This window comes from Protopterus annectens, chromosome 5.part0 (genome assembly GCF_019279795.1).
Source record: "Protopterus annectens isolate FY-2018-M chromosome 5.part0, PAN1.0, whole genome shotgun sequence".
NCBI lineage: Eukaryota > Metazoa > Chordata > Ceratodontiformes > Protopteridae > Protopterus > Protopterus annectens.
In genome coordinates, this window is record NC_056735.1 from 1599267424 (window position 1) to 1599293797 (window position 26374).

The following is a 26374-nucleotide window of genomic DNA, read 5'->3' on the forward strand; positions in this document are numbered from 1 at the left end:
GCCCTACTCAACCTTTAATTACTTAAAACACTCTTATACAGGATTTCCTAGACAGTTATATTATGTAGCACAGTGCGGGTGACAGTGGTCAGTGATACCTTATTATCCAGAGCAACTGCAACACTCACAATGCCATACAATACCAGAGTAAACAGTACCAGTACAGGGTATCAAGCTTTTATTTCTCGGCACAGTCTCCGTATCTGACGTATCTTTGAGAGCAATGCTTGTTAGCACTACCTGAATGTTGCCACACAAAGTACCAGATTTCACATTACAATTATTCACGTACATCTCACTCTGTTACTGTACACATTCTGGTCATAGCCTGACAACATGGGGGTGTAGATAGGACATACTTAGCTTATTACGCTCATAACAGTTTGGGGAGTGGCTAGGTTTGTTCTTATAGATGTGTGACAATCAGTTGTATTTCTTGTTTGCTGCCTATACGTCTGGGATCATCCCACTGATTTCCCAGTGGAACAGAGTGACAGGCAGCAGATATGGGCAAATTTACTGGACATTCTGGACATATCTGTACAGTTGTGGGGTATGATTCTGTATGCAGACTACTACCACTCCCAGGATTCGAACCATGGCTGTGTGTGCTAAAAATACACCAGTTCACGTCTCAGTTGCATGTGCCACTCAGATTTTGTTGTGTGTTTTTTCCCTGTTTTCTGTCTATGTCTCTCTCAGTTGTACTAAATGACCTCTGGAGATTACATCAGTCATATACAGATATTCCTATACATTTTATTTATGTTGCACAGTGTGGGTAACAGTGCTTAATACAGAAGTACTATTAAGTGATTGCAAGTCTACATTACCATATGATACCAGAGTAAACACATGCAGTCCAGCAGTTATACCTTTGTTGTCCGGCTATTATGCTTTTATTTACATACAACCTATATTAGACTCTTCCTGTCATATTCTCTGGTGTATGCAGTACTTGCATTAAACTATACAGGTTTTATACTGGCAATTAGCTTACTAATACATTTAGATTTATTTCCTATGACAGTACATGCAAGAGTATTACTAACCTGCCTCACATCACAACCTCTCCAAATGACATCCATGGGCCTCCTGGTTCACAGCTCACTCACTTGCCACTGTGAAGGACATAAGAGGAATATTTAGCCATACCTATCCATAATATACATGAGCTGGCAATTGTTAAACAGGTAGTGGAGTGATACTTACACACAGCTGGGACCTCCACTGCTGTCCTAGCCTCTTGGATCAACTGACCTAAGAGATCCCCCCTTCCACCGCTTCAGGTCAGCATAGTGATGCCTGACCTGCTCACCAGTTCGGGGTATGCCAGTGGCACTGGTGAGGTCATGGGCGAGATGGTTCCAGGCTTCTGCTTTATATTGGGAACCCTGGTAATGGCCCTGCAGAAGTCTCTGTTCATGGTCTTTACAAGAAGTCTTTCCATGACTTTGGATTCCTGGATGCCTCAGCGCTGTGCCCAAAAGTGTACTCCCTCTCTTAGTCCTGACATGGTGCCTGCAAGGGGAAGCTACAACCAGTTATGGGATGTATTCCAGCCTGTTTGATTTAAGTAGGGCCGATTTCCCACACTTTGCCATGATTGGAATAGTTTTGAAAAGGCTAAACTATGGGCAAACCTGCTTACCTAAGGTTGGCATTGTTTAAAGGTGTATACCACTGGCCAAATTGAGTTAGCTGGCCTACACATTGCTTACACCTACTAAGCTGGCCTGTGCAATGCTTAGCATTGCTTAATATTTACTTTGCATTATATTTGCTTTTTGGGATAGCTTTATTATTCATAACATGTTATATATATATGTCTGGTTTCCATGATTCATGTGTACACACACTGTATGGTGTCCTTGTGTTTAATAGGGGACTTCACTCTATTACACTTACACCTCACATCTTGTCTTACTTCAGTACTCCAGTTCACATATTTTGTTATGTAGTAGGTTCTAGAACATATGACTGTATACTGATTCCTTTCACATGCTCAGTTTGATTTTACTATAGTGAGGATTTGTTTGGTGATACCTCAGTCTTATGTACTGCTGTGATGGCTTTGTGGTTAAAAACTGTGACTATAGTGTATAGGGCCCTGGGTTCACAACCTGAAGGCTGTTCATTTTGTTGCTGTGCTGGGCAGCGGCTGTTGGATACAGAGTGATTAAGGCACCTTTAAGTACTTGTAAGCGGGTTTGCGTGAGGGTAAGCACTGCCAACCTTCAGTTAAATATGCTTACAGAGATTTAGCTTCCATATTGCTTAACCTGTGTGCGCATTGCTTACCCCCATGCAAACAGGCTTAAACCTGCATACTGGTGCTTACATATGCTTACTTCCGCTTACTACTGGTTAATACTGCTTACACATGCTTACTAGTGCTTACTCCAGCTTTCCACTGCAGTAATTTAGACAGTGATGTCTAATGGTTCTTTGGAAAGTGGGGGATTTGGAATCTTTATGGAGTTATCATCCATTACTCATTTTACCTTCCATTTGTATCCTTGATTCCTGTGTACATATGCTGTATTAGGCACATGTGATTATCTGTGGACTTTGCAACATTATGACACTGACACCTCACATCTGCATTTAATGCAGTACTCCAGTTTACAAATACATGTTATTTAGTAGGTTATGCAACTAAAAATATTGGTCATAATGTGATTTGACATGGAAAATGGAATGTGCTGCAGTGGGACTCGAACGAGGAATGACTGCTCATAGGGCGAATGCTCTGCCCACTACACTATTGCTGTACTGCTTCATTTGCATATATTTTGCTTTTTATCCTCTTCTGCCATTTAAGCTACATTAACTGTAGCTAAGCGATGGGCAAACCCGGGCACCTATTTTTAAATTTAATCTGTTTCATAAAAAAAAGTATCTTTATATTTTTTGTGTTAAATATTGCTCTTGTACACGTAGGGGGGATGCTGCTGGGGGTAAGCGTACACCTATGAGCGCTCTTGCTCATTCCTTTAGGGCTTTCTGCTGTTCTTCATTGCAGGGGTGTGTATATTCTGAGAGCTCTGCTCTCAGACATGCCCCCTGCACTCTCACATGCTCTGTGTAAAATTAGGAGCTCAGGCAGCGCACCTTCATTAATATGCATGACACACTACCGTCCTGCTCCTAAACAGCCACTTCTGTGCAGGACTAAGCTAGTCCTGCATGGAAGAATAGTAAATCCAGGGATATTTCTAGCCACATGGTTACATCTATTAGGTTATATTTTTTGTATTGAAATTTGACATTACAAGCCACAATTTACCCCTACTGCTTAATTGGGTTAATAACATCTATATTTGTTATCTTATTTAAGTTGCTGGCTGGGTGGCGTTTATCCTAGCAGTGTTGTGATGTTTTTTGGAATGCAAAATATTTGCTGTAGGATAGTTAAAATTGTATATATGTTTAGTTTTTTTCAATTCTAGAATGATGTATATGTTACTTGTTTACTGGATTAACCTTTCTTCTTCAGAGGATAGTGGTAAGTGGTCAGGCACTAAGGAAATTCTGAAAGACAGTTATGTCACCTTCTCCTCTCATGCTGTTATTTCTTACCACACAGTAATCATTACTCACAATGCTTTGACAAATACCTCCCCCCCCCCATAACTCCTTCTTCTTCTTTCGGCTTTTCCCGGTTAGGGGTCGCCACAGCGGATCACCTGTCTGCTCGTGATTGGCAGTGGAGTTTTACGGTGTTGAGTTGCCAGCCCGGCACCCAACCTTCCACAGAAGGCACACACATGCACACATTCACACCTAGGGCCAATTTAGAGTGTCCAATGTACCTACAGCATGTCTTTGGGATGTGGGAGGAAACTGGAGCACCCGGAGGAAACCCACGTGACTACAGGAAGGACATGCAGACTCTGCACAGAAGGCGTCACAGCCAAGGATTGAACTGGAGAACCTCTTGTTGTGAGGTGGCAAAGCTAACTGCTGCACCAACATGGCTGCCCAACTACCCCCCCCACCCATAACACACATAGTAAATTCAGGTACAAGATTATTGAAAATAATACACACATATGATGATTAACATAGCCTTATGGAATGCAAATGGTTTACAGAACATTAAGAAGAAAAAAGCTAGTTATGCGCCTCATATACAAGACAAAGTTAGATATCACTTTTTTTGCAGGAAACTCATATGACTATGGAACAATGGGACAAGGGAACAGAAAAAAACACTTAGTGGATTCAGTAAATAATAGATCCTGGGGACAGTAAGTTAAATGTTAATTACATAAGGATAGTAAATACATCACTTAGTTGAGATTAGTAACCACAATAATTAATGTGACATATTTGTATATATGTATATAAGGTATAGTAGAGTAAATTGTTATCATTCTATAGGATGATATTATACCACTACTATTGCTCGCAGTTATAAAATAATGTACAAGAGAACTGCTATATGATAAAGTTCTTGGACTAACTCATAATATAAGCATATCCTCGTAGTAATACAAAATTGTAATTCTACTTAATTTGAATGTTAATTAATAAACTGTGCAATAACTATTATTACTTGCTTAAGGTATGCATTCTGTATCATCAACTGTATCGCATGTATATGTCTTGTTTATCTTCTTCTGCATATTTTGTGAAAAAATAATTTAATAAAAAAAAATTGATAAAAAAAAGCATGTACTATGTATACCACAGTGATGTTGTAGGCATGCAGAACAGGTGAGAATGTGTTAGCCGTTTCATGGATATGCAGGGGTGGGACAACATGGGATCTGACACCTCCCTGTCTGGAGCCATACACATCCCCTCCAAAGCATTTAGGTGACAGACTACACATGTACGGTTTTGACATGGACTTCATAGAGCATGTTATCTACACTGTGTACTGGTGTACAATGGGACCTGTGTGGATGCAACAGTTGTATGATATGCCTGTATAGTGACATAGCAAGAGTGCCATTGCACACAATGCTAGGTGTGATGACTGCCAAATGCAGTATAGCAGTAACAGTCTGGGATTTACATCCCATACCTGTCTGTATAGGTTGTACAACTGTGACTGCATTCCCACATCTGACAAACCATTGAAAGGGGAAGGCTACATTACTCTCTGTGTCCATAACTCTATGTGTACTGGCTCAACTGTGTGCAATGTGCGAACATTACAATATTTTCCAGGGGTGGATGTCTTCCCACAGGATAGTATTGTGCAGCTGTTGTCATCTAGTCTTTGTCCCTGGCTCAGACTACAACTGAATGTGTGTCTTAGGTCATCCTGGAGAACTGTTGGTTCTGTGTGAGATTTGGTGACAGCTCCTAATATGCAATCACCTGCTAATGTACTCAGAGACAGGTCACTGACAGTGGCTGTGACCGTAGGGAGGGAATGGCTAGAAGGGGTACGCCAATAATGAAGAATGGTGAACTCCACTGGTGAGTGGCATTATTGCAGTGTAGGCGCCTCAATGCTATCTTCCCAGAGAATGACCATCAGACTCTTTCTTATCTACCAGCTGCCATAATATTCTGTACATAATGTACACAGTTTCCAGCAAGCCCTGCTCGTCTACTATTGCTAAACACCTCCTTGTCAGGCCATGGTTGTTAGAGTGAGACATAATTCCATCATCCATTCCATAGTGTAACAGGCAATAGGCTCTACTCGTTACAGTCAGTAGGCATGCCCTGGCCTTGAGCAAAAGTAATAGTGTGTTGTCCAATGTCAGTCAGTGTTTGACAGTGTTAGTTCTCATATCCATGCTAACTCATCTCATGGTATTGCAAGTGACATGGGTCAGAGATATGCGGACACCATTTTGCCAATGATAGTTGTCCTCTGTGCACATACATATTGCAGTTACCTCCAGCATGTTGCAAGAAGGGAGTCATGCAAGGTGTCTGTACAGAGCACAGACAAATACATTAGGGAAGTGCAATATGTATACACTGTGTTGCTTATTCATTCTGCAGCTCACTTGCCTAAAGGTTAGTCTAGGTTCATACTTGCAATGCCCTGAAGCAGTACAGTGACATACCCACATGGGGAAGCACCATATTGCACCATATATTTATCACTATGGGTTTCCACCCACAGCCCTCCCCCCCCAATGTGAGGTCCACACTGGTGGGGTCTGTCCACATATCAGTCTCCTTAGGATTACAAGCACAACTCCCCCCCTTACAGCGAATATAGACATATGTGTCAACAAAGCCATGTATTACCTCCTGTGAGATGGTTGACATAGCTTGACCACACCTCCCCCTTCAAATGGAACAGGCAAGTATGTAGAGATCTTCACACATGCATTTGTCAGCAACATTACAACTGCATGAACTCAGCTGTATGTGACAGGAGGGACACAGGCTCATAATGGCACAGCAAACCTGACTGGTGGACACCTGATTTTAGCAGGCTGTACAATAACAGGTGGACTGTGCTGTGTGACAGTTGGGTTGAGTGTGCCCCTCAACATGGAGGTACAATCTTCTCAGCTAAAGAATGTACAGTGTTGTTATGATGTTGTGTAGAGATGGTAATTGAAAAAAAAATTAGCCACCAACACAATGCAGAACCACAATGCACAGTGTATTTACATGTGTGACCTCAAAGGACATGTCCAGATTGTTGGTGAAGTCATACATAATGCTGCCACATATGATGGGTCTATACTGATAGCTAAAATGTAGTCCCACACTGTCTGAGTTAACTACACTCCCCTGTCCCCATCATATGTGACACATGACATTCCTACAACCTCTCCCATAACTTTCATATTTACAGAGCAGTTCGTAACTGGCATCTCAATGGAGGAGACACAGCATCTGTTGCACATGCTAACATTCAGGCTGCATCCCACATGTGATCTGACAAGGATAACCAACTCTTCTGCGAAAACCTTTTAATCATACTGAAACCACTGGCTGCACCCCACTTGAGGGGACAATGGCACCTATACAGAGGTGGTGCATCCACGGACCAACATAACCATAGACCTCTTTGCCTAAGTATCCATATCTGTATGCCCATATAGGCAAATATCATGGAGCTGATCAGCACACATATATGTGATCTACACACAGTTTACTGTACACAGCTTGTATTGTGACAGAAGAGCATGACTATTACATATGGTGGACATGTCCAAGGCAGTCATCTAGGATATGGGTGAGGGGACATCAAGGCATACAACCCCTTAGACTAAGAAAAGCTGTCTGTCTATATCCCCTGCTAAGGCAGTATTTACAAAGCACCCATTTAGGCATCCACAATACTTTCATTTTAGGGGTCACTAAGTGGCCCTTTGATGGCACACATACTCAACATAGGGACATCCACCTCCAATAGCTGATCTGTAGGCAGCAGTGTTCAGCAAGGTGCAGTCTTTGGTCCTCCACTGCTTGGAAGCCATATAAGCACAATACACTCAACTACTATCTAACTGTGGCTAATAATGTTGGCTGATGCCTGCAAATTGTGAGCACTCTTAGGGTCTTGGTGTTATGTCACTACCCTGCAAGGGATACTGCTGAGCACACACCTGTTGACATAGTAATGGCCCTGGGCTCCGTGCATATTTATATGTTGTATCATTTCCATCAGTAAGACCTATGTGCCTGGTAAGTAGCACATCAGTCACAACATTTGCTGTACATATACAGGGGTGAAAAAACTGGGCACACAGACCTGGCCACATAGATATACACCTCATGTTCCTCAGATTACCATGTCTTTACAGTGGTATGGCAGGAATTATATGGCATAGCTGTGGGCACAGTCACCTGTAAGTGATGTACTCATAACCTCCAAGTACTCTTCCCTCAGCATGCCAATTCCTGAGTGCAATGGACATTTGGTGATTTACCTGTCCAAGCAGTACTGGCACTAGCACGCAACAGTGTTGTCCCTCACAAGGACACCTCACAACTTCAGTATGTGTTCCATGGGGATCGTCTGCACTGAGTATCATCTTAGTCTGTGGCATATAGACTACTCAGAGGTGATCTGTGCCTTACATATGAGGTAATGTGTGACCCTGCTTGATTGCACATGCTGACTATCTGTAGGAGGCATAGTAGATGGATAAAGCACAGTAAGGACATAAACCTCGTATGTGAGGTGAGTAATACATACTTGTGGGGGAGATTTTTCTAGCAAATGTAAACACATCCTTGGAACAGAACCCTGCCTGATGTTAAACATAGCACCTCAGTGCACCTCAGCACATACCATCTGCATGACTGGCTATGTGACAATTATCCCAAAACAGGGCATTTGCCTGTGTCCCTCTTGGACTGGGGTAATATGTGCTGAGCCTGTAACTACAGGCTTAAAGCTATGTAGGATTGTGAGGCTGTATGACCATTATGCTAGTGAGGTTCAAACATCCTATGGTTCCATAAGATGATGTAAATTCTCTAATAGCCTCACACACAAACATGGCTACATTGAGGCTAGCACCACCTCCAATTACTGCTTACAGGACACATCAAGGCACACACATAGTGCAAGTTTATTGTTTATAGTTTTGAACACTTACCTATTTAATGGTACACACTGCAGATCACTGTATGTGAGGCACATGACACAACTACTGTCTGCTAGTACTATCAGTTCATGATATATAATGTTTGATGACATCAGCAGACCTCGTTGTGGGTAGTCATTTGGGATGCCACATCACCTGCTAAAATTAGAATACTGCAAAACCTTACCTATTTTTGTTATTGAGATGATCCTATTTAAGGCATATGGACATACACAGACACAATGCAGCCTGGAGTGACATTAAAACCCCTACCTATCTAGTCTTACACACTACAGAGCACAATACTTATTGCATGCACCACGGCGTAAGTTTGATATTATGCTGGCAGCTGGTAGTCTTAAAGTGGATGACATCATCTGGCCTTGTAATAGAGGACAGTTTGAATGCCAGCAGCAACTTACAGGGCCAAAAAGTGCATAAACATTGCCCTTGAGGTCATGTCAGTTGTTTTCCAGGAGGACACACACACACATGCACCAAGTAGCCTGGAGTGAGATTAGAACACCCTACCTATCTAGTCTTACACACTACAGAGCATAGTACTTATGACTCACGCCACAGCTTAAGTCAATTGTATGTGTGACTGTAGGCACAGTACTTGTGGATTACATACACTAGGCTTGTGTTGAACAGCATCTATGGCCTGCAGAGTGATATTGCTTCATATTGTTATCTGCATCTTGTATCCTAGCAGTGTAACTGTTATTATCCTAGTTATGTGCGTTCAGTTACAATATGGCCATATGTGGCTGTTTGCTCTTAGATAGGCAAGCCCCTTGACAGGAACAATATGCCCTGTCTATGCATGTGTTGGCAACATTATACATTACACCACCTGCTCACCTGTTTCTGCCTATATGGTAACATCCAGAGGCACAGGTGTATGTAGGTAAGTGGATTATCTACTGTTGTGCCCTTACGTTGAATCGTTGAGCAATATTATGGATGTGTGATAGTGCAGATTTACTCACCATTATTAGGGTATGTAGGACAAAACAGACATCCACAGACATATTTCTGTATACAACAGGGATGTACGTGTAAACGTAGCTGTGCCTGTGTATGATATGTGTATGTGCTATGTAGATATATGAGGTGAGTCTATGCATTTGTTTAATATATATATATATATATATATATATATATATATATATATATATATATCTAGAGAGAGAGAGAGAGAGAGAGAGCTATATATACCAGTATATATCTATTTGACACTACATAGACACAGATATAGTACGTATGTGAGTGAGAAAGGAGTGACCAACTGTTATGTATATGTATATGCCTGTAGGGATAGAAATATCTATACATAAGAGTTTATTTTGATGAAGGGGCAATGGAACTGCACTCATTTTAACTAAGTGTATGGGCATGCCCAGTGGGATTGTCAGTACTTCTAGAGCGACTCCAGGCTACACCTACCTGTACTCCAGTCCAGGATTTTGTTTGTTACATTGATATCTGTCCCTGTTTCTGCAGTACCATCCTTCATTCAAATTATCCACAGCATTCCCTTGCTGTTTGATGTCATTAACATGTGACTGAGGTTCAAAATGTTACACCACACACAGACTGATGGTCTGTGAAAACACCAACATAATAATACCTCACATGCAAAAGTTATGCATAATTCCAGATTAGAACCATCAACACCATTACCCATGCTAGCTTCCCTAGCCCACTGAGCCACACAGGCTGCCAGAGAAAGAGGAGTCATTCATCACACAATCACTAGCATAAATATGTATGTTGTTATCCTGTGTTAAATGAGACATACAATGTGTGATTGATTTCTGTGTTACAGCTTTGAGATTGCCTGGTCTACTGGTAAGCCATTGCAGATTTTCCATTAATGCAGTTATATGGAAACACTGCTGTGTTGGGGTGGAGGAACAACAGCACATGATCTGCTGGGATAGAGAGCAGTCCACATATCATGAGATCCCACTGTTGAACATCTCCCTTGACTGATGTAGTGAATATTCCAACCATGAGGCCTAGTGAATATTAAGGAACACATACTAGTCATAGGTTTATAGGTAGGTGCTAGGCTATTGGCCCTGGGGCCTATACAAGCCGAGCCAAAAAGGTACCCTGGTTTTTGCCACCCAAGAAAATTATTTTCCCGTGCCACTGTTGAGCAGAGCCACAGAGGTGATCCCTGGGGTGAATTTCCTATTTCCCATCCAATCACCAAGAGTTTTCTTGAAGAGTGCTAATGAGGAGCTTTGTTTGATATAGATAGGTAGTTTATTCCAGAGTATGGGAAGCCTCTGGGACAGGAATATATCCTTCCAGCATGTTCTGTTTATTGTGGTGGCAAGGTTTAGGTCTCTAGAGCATGTAGCTTGGAGGGATTGGGATTTCTTTAAGTGGAGCATGTCCAACAGCTCTGGGTTTGACATAGCTTTGTATGTTAGTCAGAGATCACCTCTGAGTAGGCGATATGCGACGGAGTAAAGCTGGAGTTTTTTGAGACGGTCTGCGTAGGGCATCTGTTTGAGGCTGGTAATCCTCTTTGTGAGGTATTTTTGCGGCTTTTCCAGTTGTTGTAGATGTCTTGTGAGGTACATGCCAAAAGGGGTGTTGTACTCTATAATGGGTCTAATGTGTGATGAGTAGAGAGGAACAATGACCTCTTTTTTTTCTGGATGAGAAGCCTTTTGTGATGAGGTGTGCCATGTAGAAGGATTTCCTGACTACTGTGGCAATATGATTATCAAAGGAGAGACTACTGTCCACCTGTGGCCCAAGGTCTATTATCGCACTTTTGGTGTTAAGTATATTACCGCCTATGTTGTAATTCATGGGTACAGAGTTTTTACCAAAGGGGATGACAATGCACTTTTTGGCATTGAGCTTGAGGCCATGTCTTTGACACAAGGCATCTGTCTCAGTGAGGCCCTTTTGTAGGATGTCAACATCATTAGGAGTTTCAATTATGGCTCCTAGTTTGCAGTCATCTGCAAACTTTGTTAGCCAAAGACCTTCTGTGTTAGCCTGTACTTCAGAGAAGTAGATACCAAACAGGAGAGGACCCAGGACTGAACCCTGTGGTACTCCACTTGTCACTGGTCTGAAGATGGATTTGGAGTCTGCTACTTTCACAGTGTGGGTTCTATCAGTGAGCCAGTTGGCAACCCATCTTGTGACATAGGGATTTATACCTAGTTTAGTGAGTTTATCTATAATTCCAGAGTGGGGGATGGTGTCAAAAGCCTTGGCAAGATCTAGATAGGCTGTGTGAACCACCTTACCCTTGTCTATGGCTTTGGTGACTGCTTCAAAGAAGTCTATCAGGTTTATGAGACATGATCTGCCTTTTACAAACCCAAACTGGGTAGGGTACACAGATTGGAGATTACCAGTGTCTTTGTTTATAAGTTCCATAATGATACATTCCATGGCCTTGCAGACCAGGCTCATCAGGCTAATGGGGCAGTAGTTCCTGGGGTCCATGGTGGCTCCCCTCTTGTGGAGTGGGATAACCGTTGCTGTGCACTATTCAGCAGGCACAAAGCCTGTGGTGAGGCTATGATTGAACATGGTACTTAGGTGGGGTGCCAGTTCATTCTGTAGTTCATTACATCTGTCCAGATAGTCCACTCTATTTCCTTGCATAACATCAGCAGATCCATGCATATGTTACCATATTATAGTAATCCTTACAATTAGTGTGTAGTTTAGAGACTTATCTTGTGAATGCAGTGGCAGACAGAACTGTAGTTCAGGGCTGACTCTGTCTGATGCAAGCAGTACACAGCCTGTACATGGATAGGTACAGGTTGTGTGGGTTACCTGGCATCAACTAATTTAATATATGTATGTGAGTAGGAGTAAGGGGTCAGTCCCTAGGGTCCTAGGTTGTCAGTGAATGTGCTATGCGTTGTCTTTTAGCCAATGCCAGGGTGTACTGGACATGGCTACCTATGCCTACAGGGACATCATCAGGGCTTCCTCCTCTGAGTCTTTCTGGTGCTGTGGTGACCTAGGCATTGGTGGGGAGCTGTGTACCTATTCCTTCTGTTGATCCTGCTTCCGCTGCTTCCGCTGCTTCCACAGGAACACATTGTGTAGTATGACACATGCTGTGAACATATGTGCACATGTGGCTGGATAATACTGCAGGGATCCACCAGATATATTGAGGCACTGGAACCATGACTTTAGAAGCCCAAACACATGCTTTATGATGTTCCTAGTTTGTGAGTGTGCCTCATTATGGCATTCCTCTGTGGGTGTGTGTGCATTTCTGATGGTGTCTTCATCCATGGTTCCAGTACATAGCCAGTATCCTCCAGTAAATGACCATGTGGGATGTCCCTCCTAGTAAACATCTAGTACAGCTGTGATGGGTGATAACTACCAGGGCTGCCAACACACACATTCATGATAATGTCCTGGACATTGCACACGACGTGGCAATTGATGGAGTAGTACCCCTTGCGGTTGACGTAGATTCTACCTTCCTCACCAGGTGGTGCCTTGATGTGTACATGAGAGCAATCTATAGCACCCTGTACCTCAGGGTAGTGTGCTACACTGTTGAGGTGTTGCATATTACTGGCCCTTGCCTTAGGGGTGAGAGAAAAAGAAATCTGCTCACTGGCATGTGGTAGCATAGCATCCAGGAACTGGTGGAGTACCCTGGATGCTGATGCATGTGAGACCCCCATCATGTTCCCAGTTGGTCTTTGAAAAGTACCTGTAGATTGCATCCTAAGGGCTACGCATACCTTTATTTCCACTGGGATGGGTTCCCCTCTTTTGGCTCTGGGCCTGCGTTGAGAGCAGCAAAGCTAAGTGAGTTCTTGTAGTATGTCCCTGTCCACCCTGTAGTGCTCTACAATCTCCAGCTCATGTAACTCCTGGAAGGTTACCTTGGGCCAGTACACTCTTCTCCTTCTCTATCTAGGCCTATTGTCAGCAGCAGCAGCAGCAGCAGCAGCACTGACTTCAGCTTCTAGCACATACAGATGTAGCAGACCTGCAGCAGCCCCTAGCATTTTCTCAGGTTAAAATTCCCAAATGTTTACTTCAATGGTCCAGCGTATTGGGGAAAATCACATTTTTAGGATGTATGCATGCTTTATAGGGCTCTGCAGTTGGTGCAGAATGTGTGATTGGCTAACTATGATGTGTTCTACCTGCCTAGTATATAATTAACATAATTTAATGAACTAGTTTAAGTTAAACAGGGATTAAGACTGATTAATATGTCATTGGCCTTTTAAATACAGTCAGCACTGCGGCGCACCATGCAAACGTGCTCTCCATAGTAAACAAAGTTTAGAAGATAGTGCACACACTCCCTTGAATGGACACACTCAGCACAGCTGCAAGCCATGCAAACAGGCACAGCTAAGCTGAAATGAGCTTAGAAGTCATTGAACACACCCTTTCAGATGCCTGCTCCCTCCTGTGTACACACCAACATGGTTCTCTGCCTACATGAAGGGGATATGTGGACATGATTACTACTTTATGCTATGCAGTTACTTCACCTCATTTGCATAGGGATCCATGCTCACAGCCTGAAAACTACACTCTTCATAGCCCTGTTACATTAGCAACAGCACCAATGCACCATTGTAAATACTCCACAGAATATCCTGCAATACATTTCTATCACATAATATTATTTTTTTTTATAAAGCATGTTTGTGCACTGCAGCATGCTGTGCAAACATGCCCAGACTATTAAAAAATACATTAATTTAACTTAGTTCCTTTAATTTTTCAGACACACAGTAGCATAGTTTTCCTCATATCTGTATGTGGTATGCCATTTCTGTCCATATATCTACATTTTTACTGCCCCTTTTGTCTGTCTACACTCCTGTAGATGGAACTTTTCAGTGTACACAGCAAACACTCACATGGGGTCTGAAAAGCTGCCTATCTGCTTGCCGGATCCCTCTACCTGACTCATTAACATGAGATTCACCTGCTTATGAGGTGATTTGCATGCCACGTTACTCCTTGCATTGGTGCAATGCACGTGTGCCACTCAGCAGTGCTTACTGAATTTAAAACCTGCTTACTTTCATGTAAGCAGCACTGTGCAATGCCTACATGGTAAAAAAAATATAGGCTTTATTAAATTCTTCCCCAAAGACTGTAATCATAGAGTCTTTATGTGATAAAAGTATTTAACAGGGAAACAAAAAATGAAGATTCATGTATAATTTCAAACAAAGGTAGAAAGAGAAACTTTGAAAGGATATTTGAAAGCTTTATGTAAAGAAGTACTGCAGGCTGTGGAGTGGTGATTCATCACTGTCACATAGCAGAAATTCCCTGAGGCTCCATGAGCAGAATATGTTGTTTTTTTTATTTATTTCACTGAATTGCACTTCTAAATGCTTATAGTTGTACTATACAAACAATCTACTACATTTTGCACTGTTATAAAGCTTTTTTTACTATTTCACTACATTTTTGTACTGTTTTATACTGTTTTAACTGTATTTTCATTGCTAGATAGTGTTTCATTGTTATAATTGCATCTTTATTGAATTACTTAACTGTAAACTGCTTTTTCAAACTGAGAGTTGTATTTTCTGTTTGTGAGTGTTCTATCTGTGCTTTTCTCTGAATTTCTTGAGAGGTTTGTGTGTTCTAGTCAGGTAGCATAGTCTGGATTGATGCCTGCTGTATCCAGGCCTGGTTGTTTTGCTTGTTGTGTTTCCTGTGTTTTTGGCTGCCATCTTATGCTGGTAGAGGCTTGTCTTCTCTGTTAGTGAGAGTAACAGGGCTGTCTGACCTTCTCTAGCATGAGTCATTAGTTGAAAGTGCACGGGCTAGCAGGATTAGGTAGTAATTCGATTTTCTAGATTCTTCCATCTTTTCTGGTATGAAAACCCTGTGTTTGCAGGGTGTTGCACCTGTTTGCTCAATGCACACTGCCTCTGCACTGTTTTAACCCATTGCAGGGTAACTCAGTTGCATTTTTTCCCTAAATAGCACTCCTGTGTAACTGATGCCCTCCCTTGCATGCAACTACTGTGTTGAATTTATCTATCCCTACTCACACCTATAGGTACTTTATTCTGATATCTACTCTACCATCCTTGACCTCTTGTCCAAAGATTGTGACAACCATGGATGGACAATTTCCTGTTGTTTCTCCTGCTAGTCTAATTGCTATGGGCATACTAAGAGAGTGTAGCAACTGCCTCGTGTACACGGACGACCCTCTTCTCCTACCACCTAGGAACACAAGGGCGGGAGACTTAAACCTTGACACGGTTATTAATAGAACATGCTGGAGGGACAGATTCATTACCCAGAGACTCCCTATGCTGTGGAACAAAATCCCGGTACATGTGAGGCAGAGCACCTCGCTGGCCTTGTTCAAAAGGAATCTTGACCAATGGATGGGGGATCGCAGATATACCCCAGGGATTACTTCAGTGTCACTGCTTGACAGAGGCACAGCAAAATAATAGGCATAGTTTTATTCAAACTAAAGGGGTGGCGAAAGCCAAATAACTATGGGCTAGGCTTATAAATGCCCTTGGGCAGATAGCCTAGTATGAACCTATGAACCTATGAACCTATGTGAGGCATGAAATTACATAAAGAACATAGAATCCTTGCTGTCGCAATCACAAGCCACTATATCTGGCAATGAGAAGGATGTCTGCGCAAACATCACACTTCTAAAATTGCACACACCTGTACAGTACATTCTTACATATGTGGAAGTTGTCAACAAAAACATACCTAAACAAAAGTGACCTCCAAGGCAAAAGCACACACACACATCACAACCCACTGCACCAAGCACCACACATAGTACACATGCCTGTGTCTCACAACCTCTAAGGCCTAGCCACAAACCCAACATATTTGTCATAGGAAACTCTATCGTGAGACACACAGATGTGCCTCTCACCAGGTTAGACAAGGGGAAAGTCATGGTAAGTTGCTTGTCAGGTAATATGATCCACCATATCACTCACACACTCAAGTCTCTAAACAAGTATGGTTATGACTCTGTCATAGTCCATGTTGATGTGAATGGCTTGAGATGTACCTCTTTGGACTATATGAAGAAAGACATGATTGAGCTCGCTGACTATGTGTCATAGGTAGGTAGGTCCCTACCCTTAAGCAGCATCCTACCGTCACCCAGAATGATGCCTCAATACAAACAGAAATGACTGACATTAACAACTGGCTTAGTTTCTGATGTCATTCCAAGAGGATCAGGCACCTGACAGCCTGGGAGGACTGTGATTGACAGACTACAATGCTTTTCCAGAGATGGCCTTCATCTGTCTCCCCTGGGCTTCAGGCTTGTGGCAAAGGTTCTTGCCTTCCCCATAGTGGCTTTTTTAGGCAAAGTCATGAGGACAAAATTGCCAATGTGAAAAATTCTTCTAAATTAAATTTAAGGGTCATGCTGCTAAACGCCGAGAGTCTGAACATGAAACTGCTCTCACTGCAAGCATTCCTCACCCTGGAAGATGCTAACATTTGTGCAGTCACTGAAACCCAGTTCAAAGCTGCGAAGAGCACAATAGCCTTACCAGTTTACTTGTTCTACCATACTTTCAAACCCCAAATGGAGGGCTAAAACGTCAAAGGAGGTGGAGTTTCAATATTTATCAAAGACATACACACCTCCAGGCTGGTCAAACAGTATGACATACAGGAGACACTCCAGGTCCAGTTAACTGTTGGTAAAGCATCTATTGAAATCATAGCTAGCTGCAGACCCCCAACCAGGACTCAGGAGGCCCTCTCCACCTCTCTGGACTTACTTGACTCCATCAAGATTCAACCCTCTATCCTGATCCTGAGTGACTTTAACTATAGAGTGGAAGACCTATTCTAACTGAAACATGAATGCCAGAGATTCCTTGACTTCATCATTACCAATGCATTGGATCAGCTGGTTGACACCCCTGGAAGAGGTGAAAATATCCTTGACCTGTTACTAACCAAAATGAGTAGCCATTTTAGCATTCCTACAGTGTCATCCTCCTCGGTAAGATCCAACCAAAAAGCAATCACTTTCAAAGTCACCATCTCCTCTGACACCATCCCCCCTCCCTTACCAGGGTCAAACAAAAAACTTTTCCAAAGCTGACTACAACCTCCTGAGAGCAGATATAAACAGCTTCACATCCACCATCCCTTCAGTTAGAACAAGCACTAATTTCCAAGCCTACAACAAAAAAACTGTATGAGCACCTATATAGCTGCATGGACTCAGCAATACCAGACAGGACCATATCATCTTCATCAAGGAAGAGTAAACCTGTCTGGTAGACAGCAGCACTAAACAGACTGTATAATAAATGGAAAAAATGGCTGTCCAGGACCAAGAAGGAGCAGGTGCCAAGTTGGAAGCATTCTCTTCTTTGTCTGAACAAGCAAATAAGGTCACTGGTAAAATCTTCTAAGGCTAACTTCAAGTCCCAATTGGCCACATCCACTAAGGACAATCACAAGGCCTTCTTTTTATACATCCAGAATCTCAAAGGTAACTCCCAAATCTGCTCTGAATTGGTGGTCAAGAATACTACATACACAAATATGGTAGATATAGCCAACTTGCTGGGAAACAAGTTCAGTGAAAGCTTCACCCCTCCATCCCTTCTATCAGTAAGCCAAGACATCCCCAGCAGCTGCCCCGTCCCCTCATCACCAGGGAGGAGGTCATTAATGCCTTCTCAAAGGCAAAAAATATAGCCTCCATAGGGCCTGACAACATCTCTGGCTGTGTCCTACATGAACTCAGGCTAGAGTTGTTAGCACAATTAGGCACCCTATTCAACCAAAGCCTGTGCACCAGCTTCATCCCAGCAAAATAAAGGACAGCCACTGTCATCCCTCTACATAAAGGTGGAGCATTTACTGATCAAGGCAATTATAGGCCCATCAGCCTAACTAGCCTGACCTGCAAGGCCATGGAAAGCATTATCATGGACCTTATAAACAAGGACATTGGCAACCTACAAATGTTAGATCCCATACAGTTTGGTTTTGTCAAAGGGAGATCATGCTTGTTAAACTTGGTAACTTTCTTCAAAACCGTCACCAAAGCCATGGATGGGGGAAGACAGTGCACACCACCTACCTTGACCTATCCAAAGCCTTCAACACTACTCTGCACTCTGGCATAATTGATACACTCTCCCAGCTAGGCATCAACCCGTATGTTACCTGATGGGAAGTTAACTGGCTCACTGATATAACCCACTCAGACAAAATAGGGGAAGCCATCTCTAGTAGTAGACCCATAACAAATGGAGTACCCCAAGGATCAGTCTTGGGGCCTCTATTGTTTCAGATATACTTTTCTGAGGTGCAAGCCAAAACCAGTGGTCCGTGGCTGACCATGTTTGCAGATCACTGCAAGCTAGGCACTGTCATAAATTCTTCTAGTGATGTGAACATTCTTCATGAAGGCCTTACACAAACTAATGAATGGTACCAAAAGCATGACCTCAAACTGAATGCCAAGAAATGCATCATTATCCCTTTGGAGAAAATGGCATCCTCATTAGTTTTCACATTAATAAAAGTGTACTAAGCACACAATCAGTCATGAGGGACTTGGGCATCCAGCCTAATAGCAACCTCACTTTTGACCACCATGTTGCCTCCATTGTACAGAAGGCTTTCTATATGTCCCACATCATAAGTAAGGGTATTTCATCCAGGAACAAAGGGGTCATAACATCCCTGTACTCCTCCCTTCTCAGACCCATTATCGAGTAAAATACCCCCTTTGGCATGTACCTTGCCAAGCACATGCAGCAGTTGGAGAGACCACAGAGGTTCCTGACCAGAAAAATCCAGGGGCTGAAACACCTATCCTATAAAGATAGGCTAAAAGCCCTGTCACTCTACTCAGTCTCATACAGACTGTACAGAGGTGACCTGTGTCTGGCATACAAGGCCGTCTCAGACTCAGCTTTGATGGAGTTGCTGCATATCTGTAAGTCAAACTCCACTCGTGCAACCCGCATGCAAGGCCTCAACCTGGTCTGTGACATTAGAAGAACTTGTTGGTGGGTTAGAGTTGTATCCCACTGACTCCCCCATATGAGGAATAGACTCCCTCTCCATGTCAAGCAGATTACCTCACTAGCCCTCTTTAAGAGGAACCTGGACAACTGGATGAGAAACAGAAAATATACCCTTGGGATTCCTCCTGTGTCCCTGTTGGACAGGGAAAACAGGTGCTGACTTTGTGGAAACATGGGTGAAATTTGTGGCTAGGTTTATAAGGGCCTTTAGGCTAATTGCCTAGTATTATCCTATGAACCTATGAACATTGCAAACATTTATGCAAAAGAGGTTTGTGGACTGGTGGCTAGGAATGTAATATTGTTTTAAAAATAGGAAGAGGAAAATTGCACATATACCAATCTTGATAAATGTGGAGGGGAATAGGGGTGTTATAAAATACTGTGGACAACCCAAAACATGTTTTTGTAGATTAATAAGTAACTGTGACAAAAGAAAATGTAATATTTGTTGGGAAATGAGACATGATACAAAATGTGAATTAAAATATTATAAATATAATAAAACTGGACATTTATGAATGGATTGCAAATATGAAAATAACAGCAAGGAGAAAGAAAAAGAAGGGAAGAAAATGAACAAAGAGGAGACATTTTGGAAGTAGTAGAAATTGAAAAAACTTAAATAAGAAAAAAATAAAGAGGACATAGAAGGAGATTCCGAAATATGTAATGAAGAAGACATAAACTGGGAGGTAGTAAAAGGGAAAAAGAATTATGTTGGTAAAAGTGTAAAAGACAGAAAAATAAAAAAATAAAGAGATAAGTACAAAAGAAAAAGAGAAAGGAAATGGATGAAAAAGAATACATACAACTAAAGACTGGGGCTTGATATAATGGTTAAGGTGCTCGACTCACAGACACAAGGTACACTGTTTAATTCTCACTTTTGGGAAGGAATTTGGTTAGTTTTAGAATGGCCTGTTAAGAAAGCTAACCTAGTAATTAGCTATGAATTTAGAAACCATGAATCAAAGTGAAAATTTTAGACTGTTTTCTGTAAATGTGAATAGTGTTAAGAATACAGTAAGAAGAATAGGATTTTTTGGAGTGCTGTAATACACGTGCTGTAGATGTAATTGTACATGAAGCAAACTTACAGACAGAGAAACAATAGGAAGGAAATATAATATGGAATTTGGGAAATGAGAGATGTTCCGGAATAGCTGTATTCTGTAGAAATACAGTAAAGACATTAGATGTAACTTTAGCAAAAATGAGAAGATTAACCACTGTAGATTTGAAATGGAAAGAAGAAGGATATAACATTATAGCATTGTATTCTTATACTAACTGTAAAGAAAGGGAAAACTTATTTCATCAAACTTTAGACTGTGTAGTGATAAATATGAATATTATAATAACAGGAGTCTTTAACTGTGATTTAAGATGTAATTGTAAAAAGAACGGAAATGATATAAGAAAAATGTTAGAAGTTATAATATCTGGTAAGTTAAAACTATGGGGCAATATTTCATGAACTTACAAAAGTCGTACATATAGAACCAGAATAGATTATTTTATAGTTTCAGAAGGTTTAGTTATAGGAGAAGGGAAGGTAGTTTAAACTGGATTTCTGATCATCATGCAATATAGCTAGGGATAAAAGAAAACAAGGAATATATAAAAATAGGCAAAGAGATAAAAAGAATAAATGAAAAAGCATGGAAAGAGGAAGGAAAGAGGATAGCAATACCGTTATGGAAATATATTACTATGGGAACATTTTGTAAAAATTGGTCTGAATAGTGGATAATATTAATGGAAAAGTATAAAAAATGTTTTTACAGTGACAATATGAAGTGAGAAAAGAAGAGAAAGAAAAATATAAAAGAACATATAATGATGCATTGGAAGACTTAGAACATAATGACAGAAAATAATTTGACAAAGAAAACAAATTATATGAATAAAATCAAGAAAAAATGCAAGAATAATCTTATAAGCAAATATATTTTTATAAGGAAAAGGGGAAAACATATTGAGTTACTTAAGTATCTTAGTTAAGGAAGATGGTAAAAGGGGAAAACATACTGAGTTACTTAAGTATCTTAGTTAAGGAAGATGGTAATGTAATAAGAAAAATAAAAATGTAAATGGAGAAATAGAAAGAACTCAGGAACAAGAGATGTTTAAAGAAAAAAGAAGGTAGTAAAAATATGGAAAATAGAAAAAGAATATAAATTATAACACAGTGATGGAAAAGATTTCTTTAAATGAGATAAAGTATCAGGACAAGTTAATATAGATTTGGCTGCAAGCCCAGATGGAATAGGGTATGAAATGGATACAAATTTAAGGGATTGGAAAAAAAATATTTTCTAATATTTGAATGAATGGCTAAATGAATGTTTTATACATAAAGAATAATGTACTGGAATACTTACATTTATATGAAAAAAGAAAAATAGAAGAGAATTTAAAAAATGGAGAGCAATAGTATTAAATAATAAGAAATACAAAATATTTATGAAAATAATACAAAAGAGATTTGAAACTAAAATGGAAAATATAATGGAAGTTAGCATATACAGGTTTAAGGGGAAGGGTTGCCAAGAATTATTAATGATAGAGAAATTGTGAATGATACTATGAACAGAAAAGAAGAAGAAAAATTAATGATAGGAGTCCTTAATAAGGCATTTGACACAATCGGATATGAAATCCTATGGGTAATAATGAAAGAATATAAAATAAGTGAGAAAGGAAATGATGTATGTCAGACTATAGTAATAAAGTAAAAATACTTGTAAATGTCTGGTTAAGCTAAGATGTACATATGAAGAGTTGCGGATGAAGGCAAGGTGGATCATACAGCCTATCTTGATCTCGCCAAGGTTTTTGATACCATCCCCCCTCAGGAATCATAGAACATCTCACTAAGCTTGGCATCAACCCCTATATCACTAGGGAGGTTGAAAACTGGCTCACAGATAGAACCTACAGTGTGAAAGTAGCTGACTCCAAGTCAGACTGCCGATTAGTCATGAGTGCAGTCCCATTGGGTTTAGTCCGGGGTCCTCTCCTGTTTGGTACTACTTCTCTGAAGTCCAGGCCAACACAAAGGGACTCTGGCTTACAAAGTTTGCAGACAATTGCAAGTTGGGAGCTATTATTAACTTCCCAAGTGATGTTGACATCCTACAGAATGGCCTCACTGTGACTAATGACTGGTGTCAGAACCATAGCCTTAAGCTCAATGCCAAAAAATGTATCGTCATCCCCTTTGAGAAAAACCCAGTTCCCATGAATTACCGCATTGATGGTAGTCCACTGAACACAGAAGATGTTATAAGACATCTGGAAACACAGTTTGACAACAACCTCTCTTTTGATCACCACATTGCCACTGTGGTCAGAAAGTCCTATGTGGTACATCTCATTACTAAGGGTTTTGCATCCAGGAAGAAAGAGGTCATTATCTCCCTCTACTCTTCCCTCTTTAGGTGAATCATCGAGTACAATGCCCCATTTGGCACATACCTCACAAGACACCTGCAACAACTGGAGATGCCACAAAAGTACCTCACAAAGAGGATCCTAGGCCTTAAACACTTGTCCTATATGGACAGTCTCAAAAAACTCCAACTATTCTCTGTCTCATATTGCCTACTTAGAGGAGATCTCTGCTTGACTTACAAAGCCATGTCTGACCCAGGTCTGTTAGAAATACTACATTTAAAGAAATCCCAATCCCTCCACACCACATGCTCCAGAGACCTCAACCTCATTACCACAATTAACAGAACATGCTGGAGGGACAGGTTCATAACCGAGAGACTGCCCATGCTATGGAGCAGACTTCCAAAACATGTCAAGCAGAGCACCTCGCTGACCCTCTTCAAGAGAAATCTTGATGAGTGGAAGGGAAACAAAAAATTCACCCCAGTGATAACACCAGTGGCTCTACTTGACAGAGACACTGGGAACTAAGGTTGGGTGGCACTATGCCAAGGTAATCCTATCGCTAGGCTTATAAAGGACCCAGCACCATTAGCCTAGCACACACCTATGAACCTATGTAAGATAGGGATATCCAATGAGTTGTCTACTTTTTGCATTAGTTATGGATGAGATAGTATATGAAATAAATTACAAAACAAAAGAGGCAGGGTATATAACACCTGAATATGAAGTGTTAAGAATTTTTGTTCAGTTAACATATGCAAATAACATAATAATTAGAAAAAACAAAAATGTGGATAAAAGAATTAATAAGTTGCACAAATAATTTTCTATAGATGATAGGGATGGCTTTAAATAAAGCGAAGAGTAAAGGTTGAGATGATGAAGTAAAGATCGTCGGTATATATTTTACAATTAATGAAATTTCTGTGTTAGGTAAAAAAAAATTGGGAATAAAGATGTAAGTAGAGTTCAATGAGAAAAAAGAATATCAGGAATTAAGAAAACCTGTCTTTTCTGGAGAACATATAAGTTACCATTCAGAAAAAAGGCTTATTTGATAAACTCAGTACTGATGGGTAAATAGCATATTTAGCAAGTGTAGTTATGTTGCCAACAGTATTTGAAAAGGAATTATTACAGATATTTTTTTTTTTCATTTATATGGTGTGCTGTATTAAACCAATAAAAAAGAGGAGTTTTGCATGTAAACAAAGAAAGAGGAAGTTCAGGGTTAATTAACCCAGTTGTATACACTGCTTCATTAAATATGTACAGAGTGTTAAAGTGGATAAATGAAAAAGCTGATAGATTAGTAGCAAAACTATATAAATAGAAGTATGATAATTTTTGTGGTATGTTAAAAATGCAGCAACAGAGAAAAAAGCCTGTATAAATGAAGAAAATGCAATGTTACCAAGAAAGATATGTTTATATAAAATAAAAATTGATGATATAGATAAAGATTGAAAAGTATGATATATGAATGTGATCATAAAACATTACTATGTAAAACTAAGGGAAAATCTAACAAATGAAAAACATTAAAGATGTAAAAATAATAAGCAAATTGTATATTCAGAAAGTAGAATGTCAAGAGTTTTTGTGGAGACTGATAAGAGATAAATTGCTAGTAAAAGCAAATGTGCCATATATAAAGAAAAGTGACATATGTTTGGATGAAGAGAAAAAACTAAGGAAGCATATAAAACATCATGGGGAAACAATGTAAAGAAAATGTTTTCGAAGATATAAAAGAAGTGGTTAAAATAAACATGGATATGATTAAATATGAATATTAAAAGCATAAAAATAAAAAAGGTGTTAAAAGAATGGGTAAAATGTTATTTTATGTTATATGGATTATACAGAATGAAAGAAATGAAATTATGTTTAATGGTAAATGGATTTTAGCAACAATATTAAGTAAAATCAGATGGTTGTTATACAAAAAGGAGCAGGATCTAATAGGGATGAAAATTTTGTATGGTTATAAAGGAAAATTATTTAAATGTGTAAACAGATTTTTATATTTATATATTTGTACATATGTAAATATATGTAAATATGTCATTATTTTTAAATAACTGTTTTTTTTTGTATATAAATAAAGGACCCCTACTTTCCACTATGTTTTATGGAATCTTTTATATCCACCTGAGGTACCACAAGCTCAAACAGAAGAGAACTCAATTTATCATCTCAGCTGAAGGATGGCATACTTAGGAGTAGAGCACCCAGGGGGCAATTTGAATGTTAATCCACTCACCTGAAGTGTGACTAGAACTCACAGCTTTCTGATCCTCCAGACCAATGGCAAGTGATAGTTTCCAAAAAAAATGTCGTTCTTACCATCTTCTACCTGTTCAGCCAATGATAAAACATAAAACCTCTCTACCATCTAGCAGAAAACCATCTAGCACAGCCAACAGACAAAACAGTGCCTGATTTGCTGTCATATAACAGTTTCATCATTCCATCCAATCCCTCACCTTGAAGAATGAAATACCTTTATAAAATCTGTAAGAAACAGACTTGGTCTATAATCGCCACATACAATAATCATTCACCCATGACACAACTAACTGACAAATACATGTTTAGTGCCTCCATGCATGGTTTTTTTGGGTAATGCTAACACAAATGAACATTATCATTATGTGCATATCTAAATTTCCATATAACTGTGACCCCCCCCTTGAAAATGACACCATTAGTACCCTACTTAAAAAGTAGTTTCCTTCACTTACAAGAAAAAAAAACATAAGTTAATATTGATTAACACAATATTAACTAAACTAAACTACAATGGTGGGGTATCCAAAGATAATTTATAACAATCTTAACAATTGGTTGTAATAGTTGTCACCTAGGCACCTCCATTCATCCAGGTACCACAAGTAACCTAATTCCTATTACTGGACATGTAATATCTCAATAAAGCTATCCCAAATTAGATCTCCAAGTCTGGGATTAACCCCATCAAGTATAGGATCAGAATAATCCCAATCATTTGTAAAAGTGCAGCCATTGCTACCTATAATTGCTTGACCATAGTCATTTTGAAAGACAAAATAAGCAATCCTCCTTTAATGCAGAAATATAAAATAAAGGAAGATGTACATACCTCATTTAATCACAAAATCCATTTTATAAGTCTCTATTAAGGGTTCACTAATATACTCCATTCCACATATATCAATCAAAGGACATCTCTGGGTTTCCCCAACCATATATGCAGTCTTTTTCTTCAAATTTAAACTAAGTGATTACATCTGTTGTCACTCTCTCCCCATACAGCCCTGTTTCAGATTTGTTTTAAATATTCACACCTTTGAGCAAGACAAAGCATTGAAAGTTAAACAA